General features: G+C 47.7%; 1 long non-coding RNA gene across 7 annotated transcripts; it reads left to right on the plus strand.

Moving 5' to 3' along the window:
* Positions 1–14,159, plus strand: LOC104604531 (uncharacterized). 7 transcript variants are annotated; one of them, XR_016076798.1, is made up of 3 exons: positions 1–892; positions 11,020–13,148; positions 13,251–14,159. It is a non-coding gene; the product is annotated as an uncharacterized LOC104604531 (long non-coding RNA). The 7 variants fall into 7 exon arrangements; XR_016076800.1 differs by having other exon boundaries at positions 13,628–14,159; XR_016076803.1 differs by having other exon boundaries at positions 11,020–11,520; positions 12,436–14,159.

The raw sequence follows: 14,159 nt of genomic DNA on the forward strand, positions 1-14,159 counted from the left end.
TCTTCTCTCTATTTAGTATCTACCATCTGCAACAACAGAGAGAGGTCAAAAGCAAAAGCAAATATAGGGCGAAGGGAATGCATGGAATTCGGATTTCATACCTCCGGCCAGTCCACCGTATTAGAATAAGTAGTCCCCGTGTGGTTCACAAGGGAGTTATTCAGGCACAATCTTTATTTTTAGGGTTAATTATAAAAACCGGATCCTCCAGAGTACTTTGTTTTGCGACAAAGACCCCCGTACTATGAGCGTCAGATAATAATTCCTTCTACTTCAGATTTCTTTTCATTTCTTTCTCTCTCTCCCCGGATCGCTCTTCTTCCCCTTCCCCTTTCTCTCCCCTCTTCTTTCCGCTTTCCTCTGTTCTGTCTGTAACTTCACGACAACCAAGGTAGTGATAAGACAAAGATTAAAGGAAAAGAATGGTCACTCGCCACTAACCAGTAACCCCCCTTTACTGTGTTTCCTTTTCTTCTTCCCTCTTTCTCGTGCTTTACTTAATTGGGTTTTTACCAGAGTGGTTATAGGATCCTGGGTGGTCGTGCACGGCCTTTGGCATATGTGGGCTGTGGTCTCTCTCCTTGGAAAGCAGTCCAGAGGCCTATATATTACCATTGACTGACTTGAACGTGAGCAACTGAGCATCAGAAAATACCCATTTCATTTACGGCTCTCTGAACTCTGTAGTGAGTGTTTTGAGCTTCTTGGGAGCACCAATGGCGGTTTTGGTGGTGGTTTTGGGGCTCTGTATTTGCACTGCTCTATTGAGATGGAATGAGGTGAGATACAGGAAGAAGGGGCTGCCTCTGGGGACAATGGGGTGGCCTGTGGTTGGAGAGACTACAGAGTTTTTGAAGCAAGGGCCAAGCTTCATGAGAAACCAGAGAGCAAGGTCTGTTTTCCCTGGTTTTTGTTATGGCTGGTGTTTCTTCTTTTCTTCTTCTCTCGGTGCTAATTACCCATTTTAATGCATTTATGAAATATTGACTCATTGACGACCATGTCTTTCCTGCTCTTTTTTGTTCTTTCTCCTTATCTGGCTTGTTTTGATGGTTAAGATCACCAGTTTTTCCCTGTTTAAGGGATGGTTTCTTCTTTTTCTCATTTCTGGCCATATTGGTTTAGATGCATTGGTGCTTACCATTACAAAAACGTATATCCTGTTTAAGCTATTTTTAGCTCTCTTTCCAAGTTAGTTTACATGCAAAAAGGGAACCTCCTTTTTACTGATATAAGTTGGTCTTCCTGCTTTCTAGTCTAGCAAACTTCCCACGAATAGAATACCGTTAATGATATATAGCTCTTGGTTCTTCCAAGAAGGTGGTTTATTTCTTGATTAAAAAAAAGGCTGTGAAGATTTTAAGCATGAAAAAGCTTTTATGTCTTGGGTTTTCTTTCTATGAAACAGTTTTAATCTTCGGTCTTCTTGCTGATTTAGATTTGAATTACCATTGTAAGTCACTTATCATTCTTACAACTTCCCTCTGTAATTCTACGTCTTCATCAATATGTGAAAGTTTTCCTTCCCATTATCCACAAAACAGGTATGGAAGCTTATTTAAATCACACATATTGGGCTGCCCTAGGATAGTTTCCAGGGATCCAGAGCTCAACAGGTATATACTGTTGAACGAAGGAAAAGGTCTTATTCCCGGTTACCCCCGGTCCATGTTGGATATTCTGGGGAAATGCAACATTGCTGCTGTTCATGGTCCACTATGAGAAGAGCCCTGCCTAGCCTCATAAGCCCTGTCATGATCAAAGAGCAGCTTCTTCCAAAGATTGATAAGTTTATGAGATCCCACCTCGGTAACTGGGATGGAAAAAGTATCTATATCCAAGAGAAAACGAAAGAGGTTAGTTGAATCTTCAGAACCCAAAACAACTCTGACCCAGAAAGGAACTGATGGAGGAAGATTTGACCCGACCCCTAGCCCCCTCGAGGAACCTACAACCTGAGCTTCGAGCTAAAGAGTCCCGAGCTCTCCCTTCGAGGTCCTGAGCCTTACAAGGAGCGCAAAAGGCAGAAAACCCGAACTACCCACCTGGGGGCAGTTCGGGTCATACTCCTATCCAAACTCAAGACTTCACCTCGCACACCACTTCGGCTCCAAATCGCCTGACTGAACAACCGTACCTGACGCCTAGGAGACCGTACACGGAGGCGGCGCACCTGACTGATTAGAGGATTGACACATGACAGCCACCATCCAACGGCCACCTGCCACCGCCATCCCAGAAGGATAGAGGCGGCCCTGGCAACTGGCAGTGGAGGTTATGACACCCGAACTGGCAGTTGGCAGAAAGAAGTGACCCGATCTGGCAGAGGTTATGACACCCAAACTAGCAATTGGCAGAGGGAAGTGACCCGATCTGGCAGAGGCATGGAAGTGAGCGGACAGGGTGATTATAAAAGGCCCCCATCTCACAAGGAAGAGGGTATGTGATTCTTGTGTTTTTTGGTCTTGGAATTCCTCATTTCCCTTGCCTGCTGAAGAACACTAATTTGAGCTTTGGAGTGTTCCAACAGGGTTCCTCCCCGGAAGTCTCCATTTTTTTCCTTATTTCAGGCACTCCCGATCTCGTCAGAAACGAGATTCCTCCCCGGATTGCGCACCATCATTTGGCGCTGTTTGTGGGAAAGTTTCAAAAAGCCTTCCCTAACCTTTAACTCTCTCTCTCTCTCTCAAAAAAAAAAAAAACCTTAGCTTCCATGGCTTCTCCCAACAGAAGCAGGCACAACGCCGACTTAAACATTGTAGGGGAACACCCCCAGCCCGCTATTGTGTGCATAGGACAGTTCACCGTCCCCCTATCGACGGATGAAATCCCTAGCCTCAACGCACCAAACATGGTGGCACCCATGAATGTTCCCCTCCCTCTCCCTGTCGAGACAACCTTTGCCGAACCAACTGTTGTCCCCCTGGCGACTAGCCAAAACCAATTTGATGACTTGATGCAGTGCATGTGGGCAATGTAAGCCCAAATGCAGCAGTTCCAGCAACCTCAGCTCCATCAGCATCAAGTACTGCACCACATCTCTCAGTATAACTATCAACAACAGTTCCCCCAACTGCCTCTGAACCAACCACAGCTTCCACCCCGGCACCCCGCTCCGAGGCCAGTCAAGCCCTCCCCTTAGGGCGGGCGCCTTCACCAAGGAGAAGCCTCCCAACTTCAGAACCCCTCCAAGAGCCAGTCCTCATCCCCGGGCAGGTGGGAAAGACTAGTCACCCTCGCCTCGCAGCTCGTCGGCGGATCGAGAACCTCGCCAGCCAAGTCAGCACCTTGGCACTCCAAATTTGAGCTTCCGCTCAAGTCAGCGGACTACCAACAGTCCGGGCTCATCGTGCTTGGCACTACCGAAGCCAGCAGCGCCAATACCAGGCCCTCTAAGCAGCAACGAAGTCGCCGAACTTCCACCCTTATCTTGCCCGAGCTCCGAGGTAAAGAAGAGACAAACTCGGACGAGGTAAAAGCTTCCCCTATTCTCTCAGTCCTTTCCCCCCTCTCATCAGAGCTCTTTGCAGTCCCCATGCCTAGAGATTTCAAACTCCCCTCTCTAGACAAGTATGATGGGTCCTTTGACCCCAACGACCACGTCGATGCCTTCCAGTCCCAAATGCACCTGGCAAAGGCTAGCGAGTCCTACATGTGTGTGGCCTTCACTACCATCTTCAGGGGGTGGCCCGCACCTGGTACAGGAACTTGGCCCCCGGGTCAATAAGAAGCTGGACCCAGTTCGTGCAGGTCTTCACCGCGCACTTTGTTACCAGCAAATGGTGCCCTCGAACCAAGGAGAGCATCTTCGGAGTAGTCCAGAGAGAAGGAGAGTCCATCCGGGGCTACATCAAGCGGTTCAATGATGCATGCTTGCAGATACCGCGCCTAGACCTCGCGGTGCAGCTCGCAGCAGCCAAGAGAGGAGTGACACACAAGGAGTTCAAGTGGCACATGGTAGTTAACCAGCCCGCGACCGTGCCTGAATTCCTCAAGCTCGCAGACAAATTCATGAGAACAGAGGAGGAGATTAACTAGAGGATTGAAAGCGGGATCGAGAAAAGAAAGAGGGAAGGCGAGCCCTCCAACCCAGATGACCGAAGAAGGAAAGACCTAGCTCGAGAGACGAAGCGAAGCCAGCCGTTCCGAGCTCCCTTAGCAGCTCGGACGGACTACACACCCTTAAACATGAAGCGGGCTGAGATCTTAATGACGATCAAAGACGGTATGTGAAGTGGCCACCTCGTCTGAAGGGAAACCCGAACGAGAGGAATAAAAACTTATACTGCAGTTTCCATAGGGATCACGGTCATAGCACTGAACATTGTCATAACCTCCGCGACGAGATAAAGGAACTTATCCGTCGCGGATATCTGCGAAATTTTGTACAGCACAATAATAATAATAACAGTAATAAGTTAGGTCGGCACGGAGAGCACAACTAAGACGCTCCCGAGTCCAGCAGCCGGCCAACAAAACCACAAAAGCAGCCCCCGGATGAAAGACCAGTTCGGGGAACAATCCACATGATCGTTGGAGGATCAATCGTGGCAAAGTGCACCTCGGCAGCAGCTCGCGCGTCAACCCGGGAGGCCGACAGAGAAGAACAAAATCCCCCAAAGCGACCTAGGACGGAAGACTCCATATTCTTCATCGAGGAGGCCGACGGGTACTCCATATTCTTCGCGCGTCAACCCGGGAGGCCGACGGGTACTCATTGACTCCGGCAGTTCGGCAGACATCCTCTTTAAAGCGGCCTTCGACAAGCTCTAGTTCCGAGAGAGTGACTTGAAGCCCGCGAACACCTCGATGGTCGGCTTCAACGGAGAAGAGGTCAGACTTGTGAGAAAAGTTACAGTACCAGTGGAAGTCGACACGTGGCCTAGCACGGTAAGACTTAGTCACGATTTCTTGGTGGTCGCGACCCCCTCCCCCTATAATGCCATAGTAAGTCGGCCGATCACCCACGCTTTAAAAGCTGTGGTGTCCACTTACTATTTGGCCATGAAGTTCCCAACGGACTTCGACATCGGGGTTGTGTGGGGCGACCATCTCGAGTCCCGCAAGTGCTATGTTGCCGCCCTCAAGGGAAAGGCCAAGGTAACCAACGACCTTGAACTGGAGCGACCTACGGAACAGAACGAGGAGCGAGCTGCACCAACAGAGGAAACTGTTCCCATCTCTGTCTCAGCAGAGGACCCTGCCAGATTACTTCAGGTCGGAGCATCCCTTGAAGAACCCCTGCGATCCGAACTGGTACGCTTATTACTCAGTAACTTAGATGTTTTCGCTTGGTCTGCGGCAGAAATGCCCGGCATAGACCCTATGCTTATAACTCACAAGCTCAATACTGACCCTGTAGTCAGACCCTTTAGACAGAAGAAACGCAACTTTGCCCCAGAACGCTGGAGGGCGGTCGATGAGGAGGTCGAGAAGCTCCTCGCAGCAGACTTCATAAGGGAAGCTCATTACCCGAGCTGGCGACTACATCGCAGCAGACTTCATAAGGGAAGCTCATTACCCGAGTTGGCGACTACATCATAAGAGAAGCTCCTCGCAGCAGACTTCATAAGGCAAACAGCAAGTGGCGCATGTGCGTCGACTACATCGACCTGAACCGAGCTTGCCCAAAAGATTGCTTCCCCCTCCCCAGGATCGACCGTCTAGTGGACGCGACCTCGAGACACGAGTTGCTAAGCTTCTTGGACGCCTACTCGGGCTACAACCAAATCAGGATGGACCCGTCCGACGATGAAAAAACCACCTTCATAACCGAGTTTGGCCTGTACTGCCACAAGGTTATGCCCTTCGGATTGAAAAATGCTGGGGCGACCTTCCAAAGGCTCGTGAATAAGCTGTTTCAGCCCTTAATTGGCACGAAGATAGAATGTTATGTAGACGACATGGTCGTCAAGACACAATTTTTGCATGAATTAATACAAGACTTGCATTCTGTCTTCCAAATTCTGCGTCAATTTATTGAAACTAAATCCGAACAAGTGTGTCTTCGGTGTCACCTCGGGTAAGTTCGTAGGGTACATCGTCAACCGGCGGGTATTGAGGCCAACCCGGACAAAATAAAGGTCATCCTAGATATGAGATCACCTCGAAAGGTAAAAGAGATCCAGAGGTTAAATGGCAAAATAGCCGCTCTGAGTCGTTTTATGTCTAAGTCAGCGGACCGTTGCCTGCCATTCTTCAAGGCAATAAAAGGCAAAGGGTTCGAGTGGAATCCAAACTGCCAGCTCGCATTTGACGAGCTGAAGAAATACCTTGCCAGTATCTCAGTGTTGACTCGGCCCGAAAAGGGCGATGTTTTAGAGTTGTACCTTTCGTTAAGTGACGAAGTGGTCAGTTTGGTACTGATAAAGGAAGCAGATCGGGTTCAACGACCCATCTACTATGTTAGTAAAATATTGCAGGGAGCAGAAACAAGATATCCAAAGATAGAAAAGCTAGCCTATGCGTTGGTCATTGCGGCCCGCAAACTCCGCCTGTATTTCCAAGCTCATACCATCATCGTCCTCACCGACAAGCCGTTGAAGCAATTATTACTTAGGCCCGAGGTCTCTAGTCGATTGACGAAGTGGGCCATTGAACTCTCTGAGTTATGACCTCCAGTACAAGCCACGAACTGCTATCAAAGCTCAAGCCTTGGCAGATTTTGTTGCGGAATGCACGTTCAGCTTCGAGGACCTTAGCCCGGTTGAGCACGGGACTCCCAGTTCGGGTGAGCTCGATGCTCCTAGGCTGGCCGAGTCCGAGCCTCGTGAGGTCGCTCCCAATTCGTTTTCTCTCTTGGTTAGGCCAAGCGCGAACTGGGATGAAGAGCCCTGGATCCTTCACGTAGATGGCTCCTCAAACCAGCAAGGCAGCGGAGCCGGTGTAGTTCTCCGTGGTCTGAGTGGCACGAAACTGGAGTATGCACTGCGCTTTGAGTTCGCGGCATCCAACAATGAGGCAGAATAAGAGGCGTTGATAGCCGGGCTAGCCTTGGCGCAAGAGGTAAAGGCAAAACACATAGTTATCTGCAGCGATTCACAGCTCGTGGTCAACCAAGTTACAGGGGAATATGAAGCCCGCGAGCCAGTTATGATCGCCTACTTGGCAAAGGTAAAAGAGGCACTGCTTAGCTTCCAGTCACACTTCATCAAGAAAATCCCGAGGTCAGAGAACATTGAGGCCGATGCCCTGTCTCGGCTAGCCAGCACCAGTGACAACACCATGAGAACTGTGTACATAGAGGAGTTACCTCGGCCCAGCATTCTCCAGGGGGCAGAGGAAGTCGCTCCTGTTGCCCAAGCAGAACCGAGCTGGATTGATCCACTCGCGAGCTTCCTGCTACATGGAACTCTCCCCGCAGAACGCAACACCGCCAGGAGGGTAGAGCGTCAGGCAGCCAAATACGTCATGATAGACGGACGGTTGTACCGAAGATCCTACCTGCGCTGCTTGCGACCTCTCGAAGCTGAGTTCGTACTCCGCGACATTCATGAAGGCCTATGTGGCAGACACTTGGGGGGCAGGGCCATCGCTCAGAAGGCACTACGACAGGGTTACTATTGGCCAATAATGAAAGCAGACGCTGTCGGGATAATCAGGAAGTGCGAGAAGTGCCAAAAGCACGCCAATATTCACCATCAGCCCGCCGTTGACCTCAAGTACCTCACCAGCCAATGGCCCTTCACACAATGGGGTATTGACCTACTCGGGCCATTGATGCCAGCAACAGGAGGAAGTTCCTAGTAGTGGCAGTAGACTACTTCACCAAGTGGGTTGAAGCTGAAACTCTCGTAACCATCACAGCTTGAAACGTTCAGAACTTTTTCTGGAAGAACATAGTGTGCCCCTTCGGGCTGCCTCGGGTGCTGATCTCCGATAACGGCAAGCAGTTCGAAGACATCAAATTCCAAGAGTGGTGCCAAGACATGGGGATCCGGCAAAATTTCACGTCGGTTGCGCACCCACAAGCAAACGGCCAGGCAGAAGTCACGAACAAAGCTATCCTCCGCGGACTAAAAGCCAGGCTAGACCAAGCTAAAGGGTTATGGGCAGACGAGCTGCCCAGCGTCCTTTGGGCATTCTGAATTATAGAGAAGACCGCCACTGGAGAAACTCCCTTCAACTTCACTTACGGCACGAAGGCAGTCATCCCAGCCGAAATCAAAATCCCCTCACTTTGTTTGGAAGCATACAACGACAATTCTAATAGCGGCGAGCTACGTATCAACCTCGACCTGCTTAACGAGGTGAGGGACCTCGCATACATCAAAACCACAACATACCAGCAAAGGGTAGCTCGGTACTACAACACCAGAGTTAAGAAACGAAACTTTCGCGTCGGCGACCTGGTCCTCTACAAAATCATGGTACTTGAGCCCGACGTTTGCAAACTCGGGCCGAATTGGGAAGGAACCTACCGAGTGAACAGAGTACTCGGGGGAGCATACGAGCTCGAGGCCCTGGAAGGTAAGCAGGTACCCCGAGCATGGAACATCGTCAACTTAAGACGATTTTACTTGTAAGTTATCAAACTAAGCAGGCCATGAGCCACTACCGAGCTAGCAAAGACCTCGGCACCAAAAGGGGCAGAATACCGAGCTAAAGATGACCTCGACACCTCATCAACAAAAGCAATCTGCACAAGTATGGGTCCCGAGGCGGGGAACAGTTTGGGCACATAGCCTTACTATATTAACTTGCCTCGAGGCATGTCTAGCAGCTCGGGTATATAGTCACTTCGGCAAGAGGAGAATATTTGCACACTGCTTTTTGAACAGAAAAAAATACTTCATTGCTAAATGTCTGCTTTACAGTATTTAAAGAAAAAAGAGAAGCAAAAACAAACAAAAAACACAAACGAGCTCACAAGCCCAGAGGTCAATCTTCCTCGCCGTCAGAAGGGACTTCGACAACACCCAAAGGACCCGCTTCGTTTTCGGAATCCGCATCGTCATTAGCTGCGGCAGCCATCTCCCGAGTGATGCGCGAGGTGGTTATGGCACTAATGTCGGGGTACGTGTTTCTTATCATCCATCGGCTCAACTTGAAACCCCGTCTGTATGAGCCCACCATCATATCGTCAAAGTGCGGCGAAGCAATGTAATCCTCGACGGCTTTCACCTTTGCCTCCTCGATGGCCTGAGAAAAGATCAGAGTCTTCTCCCTAATATCTTCTTGAAGATACTCGACCTGATGCTCCAGGTCCAGCTTCATCTCGGCCATATGTCTCACCACCATCCCTAGGGCCTCTTTGTCCCTCCGAGACCTCGATAGCTCGACCCGCACAGCACGGGAAGCCGCTTCGGTAGCTTCTCGCTTCAAGTCCCTCTCTGCCTGAATTGCCAAGGCATGGATAGAGGAGTTCACCTGCCAGAACGAGGATAAGTCAGTTCGGTAAAAAAAAAAACCCACTCTGACTTTCCACCATCGCGTGAGTTGCAGCTCGAGCACCTATGAGATTGGTAGGGAGATTGGCCCACTGCGCGACCTCCTCAGGACAAGTGGTGGCCTTGCTTTTTCGGAGAGTGTAGCCCGGCATCAGCACGCTCCCAATCTCACCGTGGCTCCCCAAGCCCAAAGGCGCAGCCCGAGTATAGGCAGTGTCAGCATAGGGAGCCCTTGCCACTTCCTGAAATGAACGGGGCACCTCGGGCTCCCCAGTAGGCTCCATCCTCGGTGCCTCGGGCTCCGCCACCTGGGAAGGATCGGCACGAACTCGCTTAGCAGCTCGCTTCCTCCGTTTCATGCCAGCAAACAAGTTCGCACCTCGAGTCTTGTCTGCCTCCATAACACCTGCAAAAAGGAGCTCGGTGTCAGAAGACGGGAATAAAAGCAGAAACAAAAGTACCTTTATCTGAGCAAGAAACCTACCCGAACTAAGACCGGCCTGAATGAGTTTATCCTCCGTCAGATAGGCTTCGCATTTTAGCACAAGCCAGGCCCAGTCCCGGAGGCCCTTCACTGTATCTTCATCTAAAACAACACCGGGGTCAGGAGCGGCCAAACCCCACTCAGTAGGAAACGGCCACCCCGTTGCACTTTGAACCACGAAGTAGTTCCGCTTCCACGCTGGGACCTTGTTTGGGAGATCGTGTAAGAGCTTGAAGCTCGACGAGGTGACAAGTAGTACGCCCTCCTACGCTCGGGCAGGGGACCCGCTTGTTTCTTAATTATGAGAATAGCGGAAAAAACTTCCAAGTCCAAAGGAAGGCAGTGCTCGCAACAAAGGAAGGCAGTGACGCCGAAGTGGTTCATAACCTCGACGATTAGGGGATGGAAGGGAAGGCACAGCCCGACAACAAGCTGCTCTCGGAATATCACGATCTCATCCGGACCGTGCTCCCAAGGAAAGTTGCCTGAGGGTAAAAAGTAAGTATACTCCCCTGGCAGGTTGTACTGGACAATAAGGGACCAAAGACCTTCGGACGTCATAGTAGAGGGTCCGAACTTATCTGGCACCCGACCTCGGCGGGGGGTGGATGTCAAACTACCCGAGGTGACTCGGCCTACGAGCTCGAATTCGAGCTCTACCTCGGGCCCCGCCTCGAACTCAGTGAGGCTGTCGGGGGCAGCAGCTCGGTTCGTAGAACCAGCATCAGACCCCCCCAGGAGACTACCTAAACTACCCGAGCTAGACATCGAAACTAAGAGGGCTGAGGACTCACCAGGAAAAGCTACCGGATTGCGCACCATCAGGAACCACATTATCAACTAACCGTAGCTAAATTTCTTTGTTGTTTCTGGCTGCACTTCAATTAAATAAATTGTAAGATCCAGCAAACAACCGTAAAGGCCTTGTGGTTAAGTAGCAGGAGAAGAGAAGCAAAAAGAGAGAAATTTGTTAATATAAATTTACTTTTTAAGCTTCGCAGAATCAATAGATCATTCACCGAGTCACCGAGTAGAATAAAAACTTGTATATTTCCAAGAAAAATAGAAAGAACAGCTAAAAAGGGGAAAATCCCATTTGTTGATCATTTCCAGTTTTAATTTACAGTATTCTGTTCTCTTGTGCAGATGGCTCTGTTGTCATTACTCAACCAGATTGCTGGCACCGAATCCAGTTTGATAGTTGAAGCCTTCAAGCCAGAGTTTTATAAACTGGTTCTAGGGACCCTTTCACTGCCAATCAATCTACCAGGGACAAATTACAAACGTGGATTCCAGGTATGTTATTGAAAACATGATTCTTGATGTATTTTTTTTGAACATTTTCACTTACTGTAGTTCCACAAGCACGTTATAATATCATTAGCATCTTGAAAACAATCATAGAGAGAAGACGAGCCTCTTCATCTATCCACCATGACATGCTTGGTGGCTATTGAGAGGAGAAGACTCGAGATACAAACTCAGTGATGAAGAGATTATTGATAAGCTAATTACAATCCTCTATTCAGGTTACCGACAGAACAGAGGAAAGCGGGAAGAAGAAAGGGAAGGGGAGAGAGAGAGAGAGAGAAATGTGAAGGAATCTGAGGTAGAAGGAATTATTCGCTATTGTTGGTGTATTGTGAGGTTAGGGAAAATGAACAGTACTTTTCTCCCGATTGTCCAAATAGTTATTAGAAGGGTAGTATAGGGATTAAAAAATATTTCAACAGTGAATTTTAACAGAAAGCTAATAAAAGGGGGTCTTTGTCTCACAGTCATAGTAGAAGGGGGGTCTTTGTCACAGATCCCATGGTATAGGGGTCTTTGTAATTTACCCTTATTTTTATTAATTGGTCATTTATTAGAATACCCCTTTTAGTTCCATGAGTTTACTTAAACCTACCCTATAATTTGTATTTTACTAAACACCCCTCATAATTTGCAACCTATTTACTTAATTAATCAACTTTTCATTAAAAACTATTTATTTTGCCATCTGAAAATGGTAATATGATCACCTAAACTAAGTGGAAAATGTTTAAGGGCATGTACTCATGGTTGTTTATTCCAGTAGTCTCCCTAACATTTTTTTTTTGTACAAAAAACAAATTTTGACTAAATAGAGTAAAATAGAGTGGTTGTCCATGTCTTACTAGGGGCAAAAATGATATTTTTATTTTTAAATTTCTTTCTATTAAATTTATTTGAATGGATGCTAGGGTTAAAACTGTAATTTTCCACTTTTATCTAATGGCAGGTCGATTAAGTAAATTGGTTGCAAACTATAAGGAATGCTTTAATAAAAATATAAACTATAAGGTAGGTCTTATTAAATTCATGAAACTATAAAGGGTATTTTAATAAATGACCTTTATTAATTTTAGGATAAATTTGTTAAACTACTCTAATGGTTAATTAATTGACTAAACGTATCCTTACTATTTGAAAATTCACTAACGCTACCCTTACTATTTCTTACTATTTCTGACAATTGAATAATACTTTCCTTATTATTAATGTTCCTCAAAAACCATTCGAATGTGTATCAATGTCTATCAGGTGATTGTTATAATTCTCAAAAATACCCCACTTACCTTTATTATAACTTCCGACGCTGGCACCAGCACTTGCACCAGCTCCGACAGAATATCTCATTGTCCCTCTGACACCGGCACTGGCATCTCCGCACCAGCATCTATTACTCGCGGTTGGAAATGGACGACCAACGTCTCCAGAGGTTTGAAACGAGCATCACATAACGGCTGGTTCGCTGGTTCGGAACAGCGTCTCGGACACCAGCACCGTTTGGGTTTGAAAAGAATTCAGAGCCCTCTTTCTTCGTAGAAAAACTAAGACTCCGAACCCTCTTCTTCTTTCTTCTATTTCTCTGTTCTTCTTCTTCCTCTCCTTCCCCTCGTCATCGGTGATTTCTCACCATTTTCTTGGATGTATTCCGTGTACCACGAGTTCTCAAAACCCACCGCTCAGTCCCAGCAAAACCCACTGCCTGTTCATTTTCTCAAACCGAGCCCAGGCGACAAAGCAGCTATCAGCTAAGTCACTCCTCCAAGGCTCCAACTAGCTGCGACGATCTCCTGAAAACCCTGAAAGTCACTCCAACTCTGTCTGCAGAGTTAAAATTCTGGAATATGTTCTTCAGGGATATATATTAGCCCATTCCTCTGATCTACAACCTGGTCTTGGCAATGCTGTGGCGTCACCCTGAGAACGCAGAGCTTGACAAAGTGAAGGTCGTTCATTGTCGTGCAACAGTAAGTGTTTATGCAGTTTCTTTCAATCATTTCTTACTTGATAGCTCGTGGGTTGATGTTTTGTTAATTGAGTTTCTCTTCTTCTTAACAATGCTTGTGAAGAAATGCCGGGATGTGTAGAACGATGTGTACAATGATTTAGTGGCAAAACTATACCAAATCTCACCGGCCGCCACCACTTCTAAATTCTGATGAAAGAAAGAAACCATCCTTGGTTTTGATTTTCAAACCCAATTCAACAATTTAATTACAAACTCGTGCCACTTAACACTATTGCCAAGTTCCTAGCTTTGAACCCAGTAGCTTTTTTCGTAATATGGCCTCCACAATTATAGCAAATCTCCGGCAACAGCAATGTCTCAAACCCTGTTCACTATTTTCTGGCCATAATGTCTTCTATTTTCGATGCCTTCTTAGCTGGAACTGCATCCACCGTACGCTTGTGAAATGCGTCTGATTTCTCTTCATCAACTCTTTAGCAGCTCTAGGCAACGAAGCAGCTATCCACTAAGGAGCGAGCGCCACTACCGAAACCAGCAGTCGCAAGGTTTTTTTGAGCTCTTTGGACCCTTTTAACCATATGGTTCCGTTGCTCCATCTCTGTCCAGGCGACGAAGCAGCTATCGGCTAAGGAGCGGGTGCCACGGCGAAATCAGCAAACACCTCCTGCAATTTTCTGTAAAGGTGGATAAGGGTAGGAAAGCTTAAAACTTTCTGCTCGACTTCAGCTCCGACCAGTCCACGACGGGGACCGAGCTGCAATTTGTAGATAACAGACAACGTCTTTCCATTCTATCCCTCCGCTCGCCACCTGATCGATGAGCCTCAGCCATTCAATTGAGGTCGGCGGCCATGGGGACTGAATTCTCCAATGCAGAGAGAGAGAGAGCTCTCTGAAAGACTGTCTTTGATTTTTCGGATACTGTTGTAAAATTTGAGTTGACCTTGTAAACCATGAGTAGGTTAGAAGTTTTTATTTTGAAAATATAAAGAAGAATAAAAGGTTAGTCA

This window comes from Nelumbo nucifera, chromosome 5, assembly GCF_055504915.1.
Source record: "Nelumbo nucifera cultivar China Antique chromosome 5, China Antique-T2T, whole genome shotgun sequence".
Classification (NCBI taxonomy): Eukaryota; Viridiplantae; Streptophyta; class Magnoliopsida; order Proteales; family Nelumbonaceae; genus Nelumbo; species Nelumbo nucifera.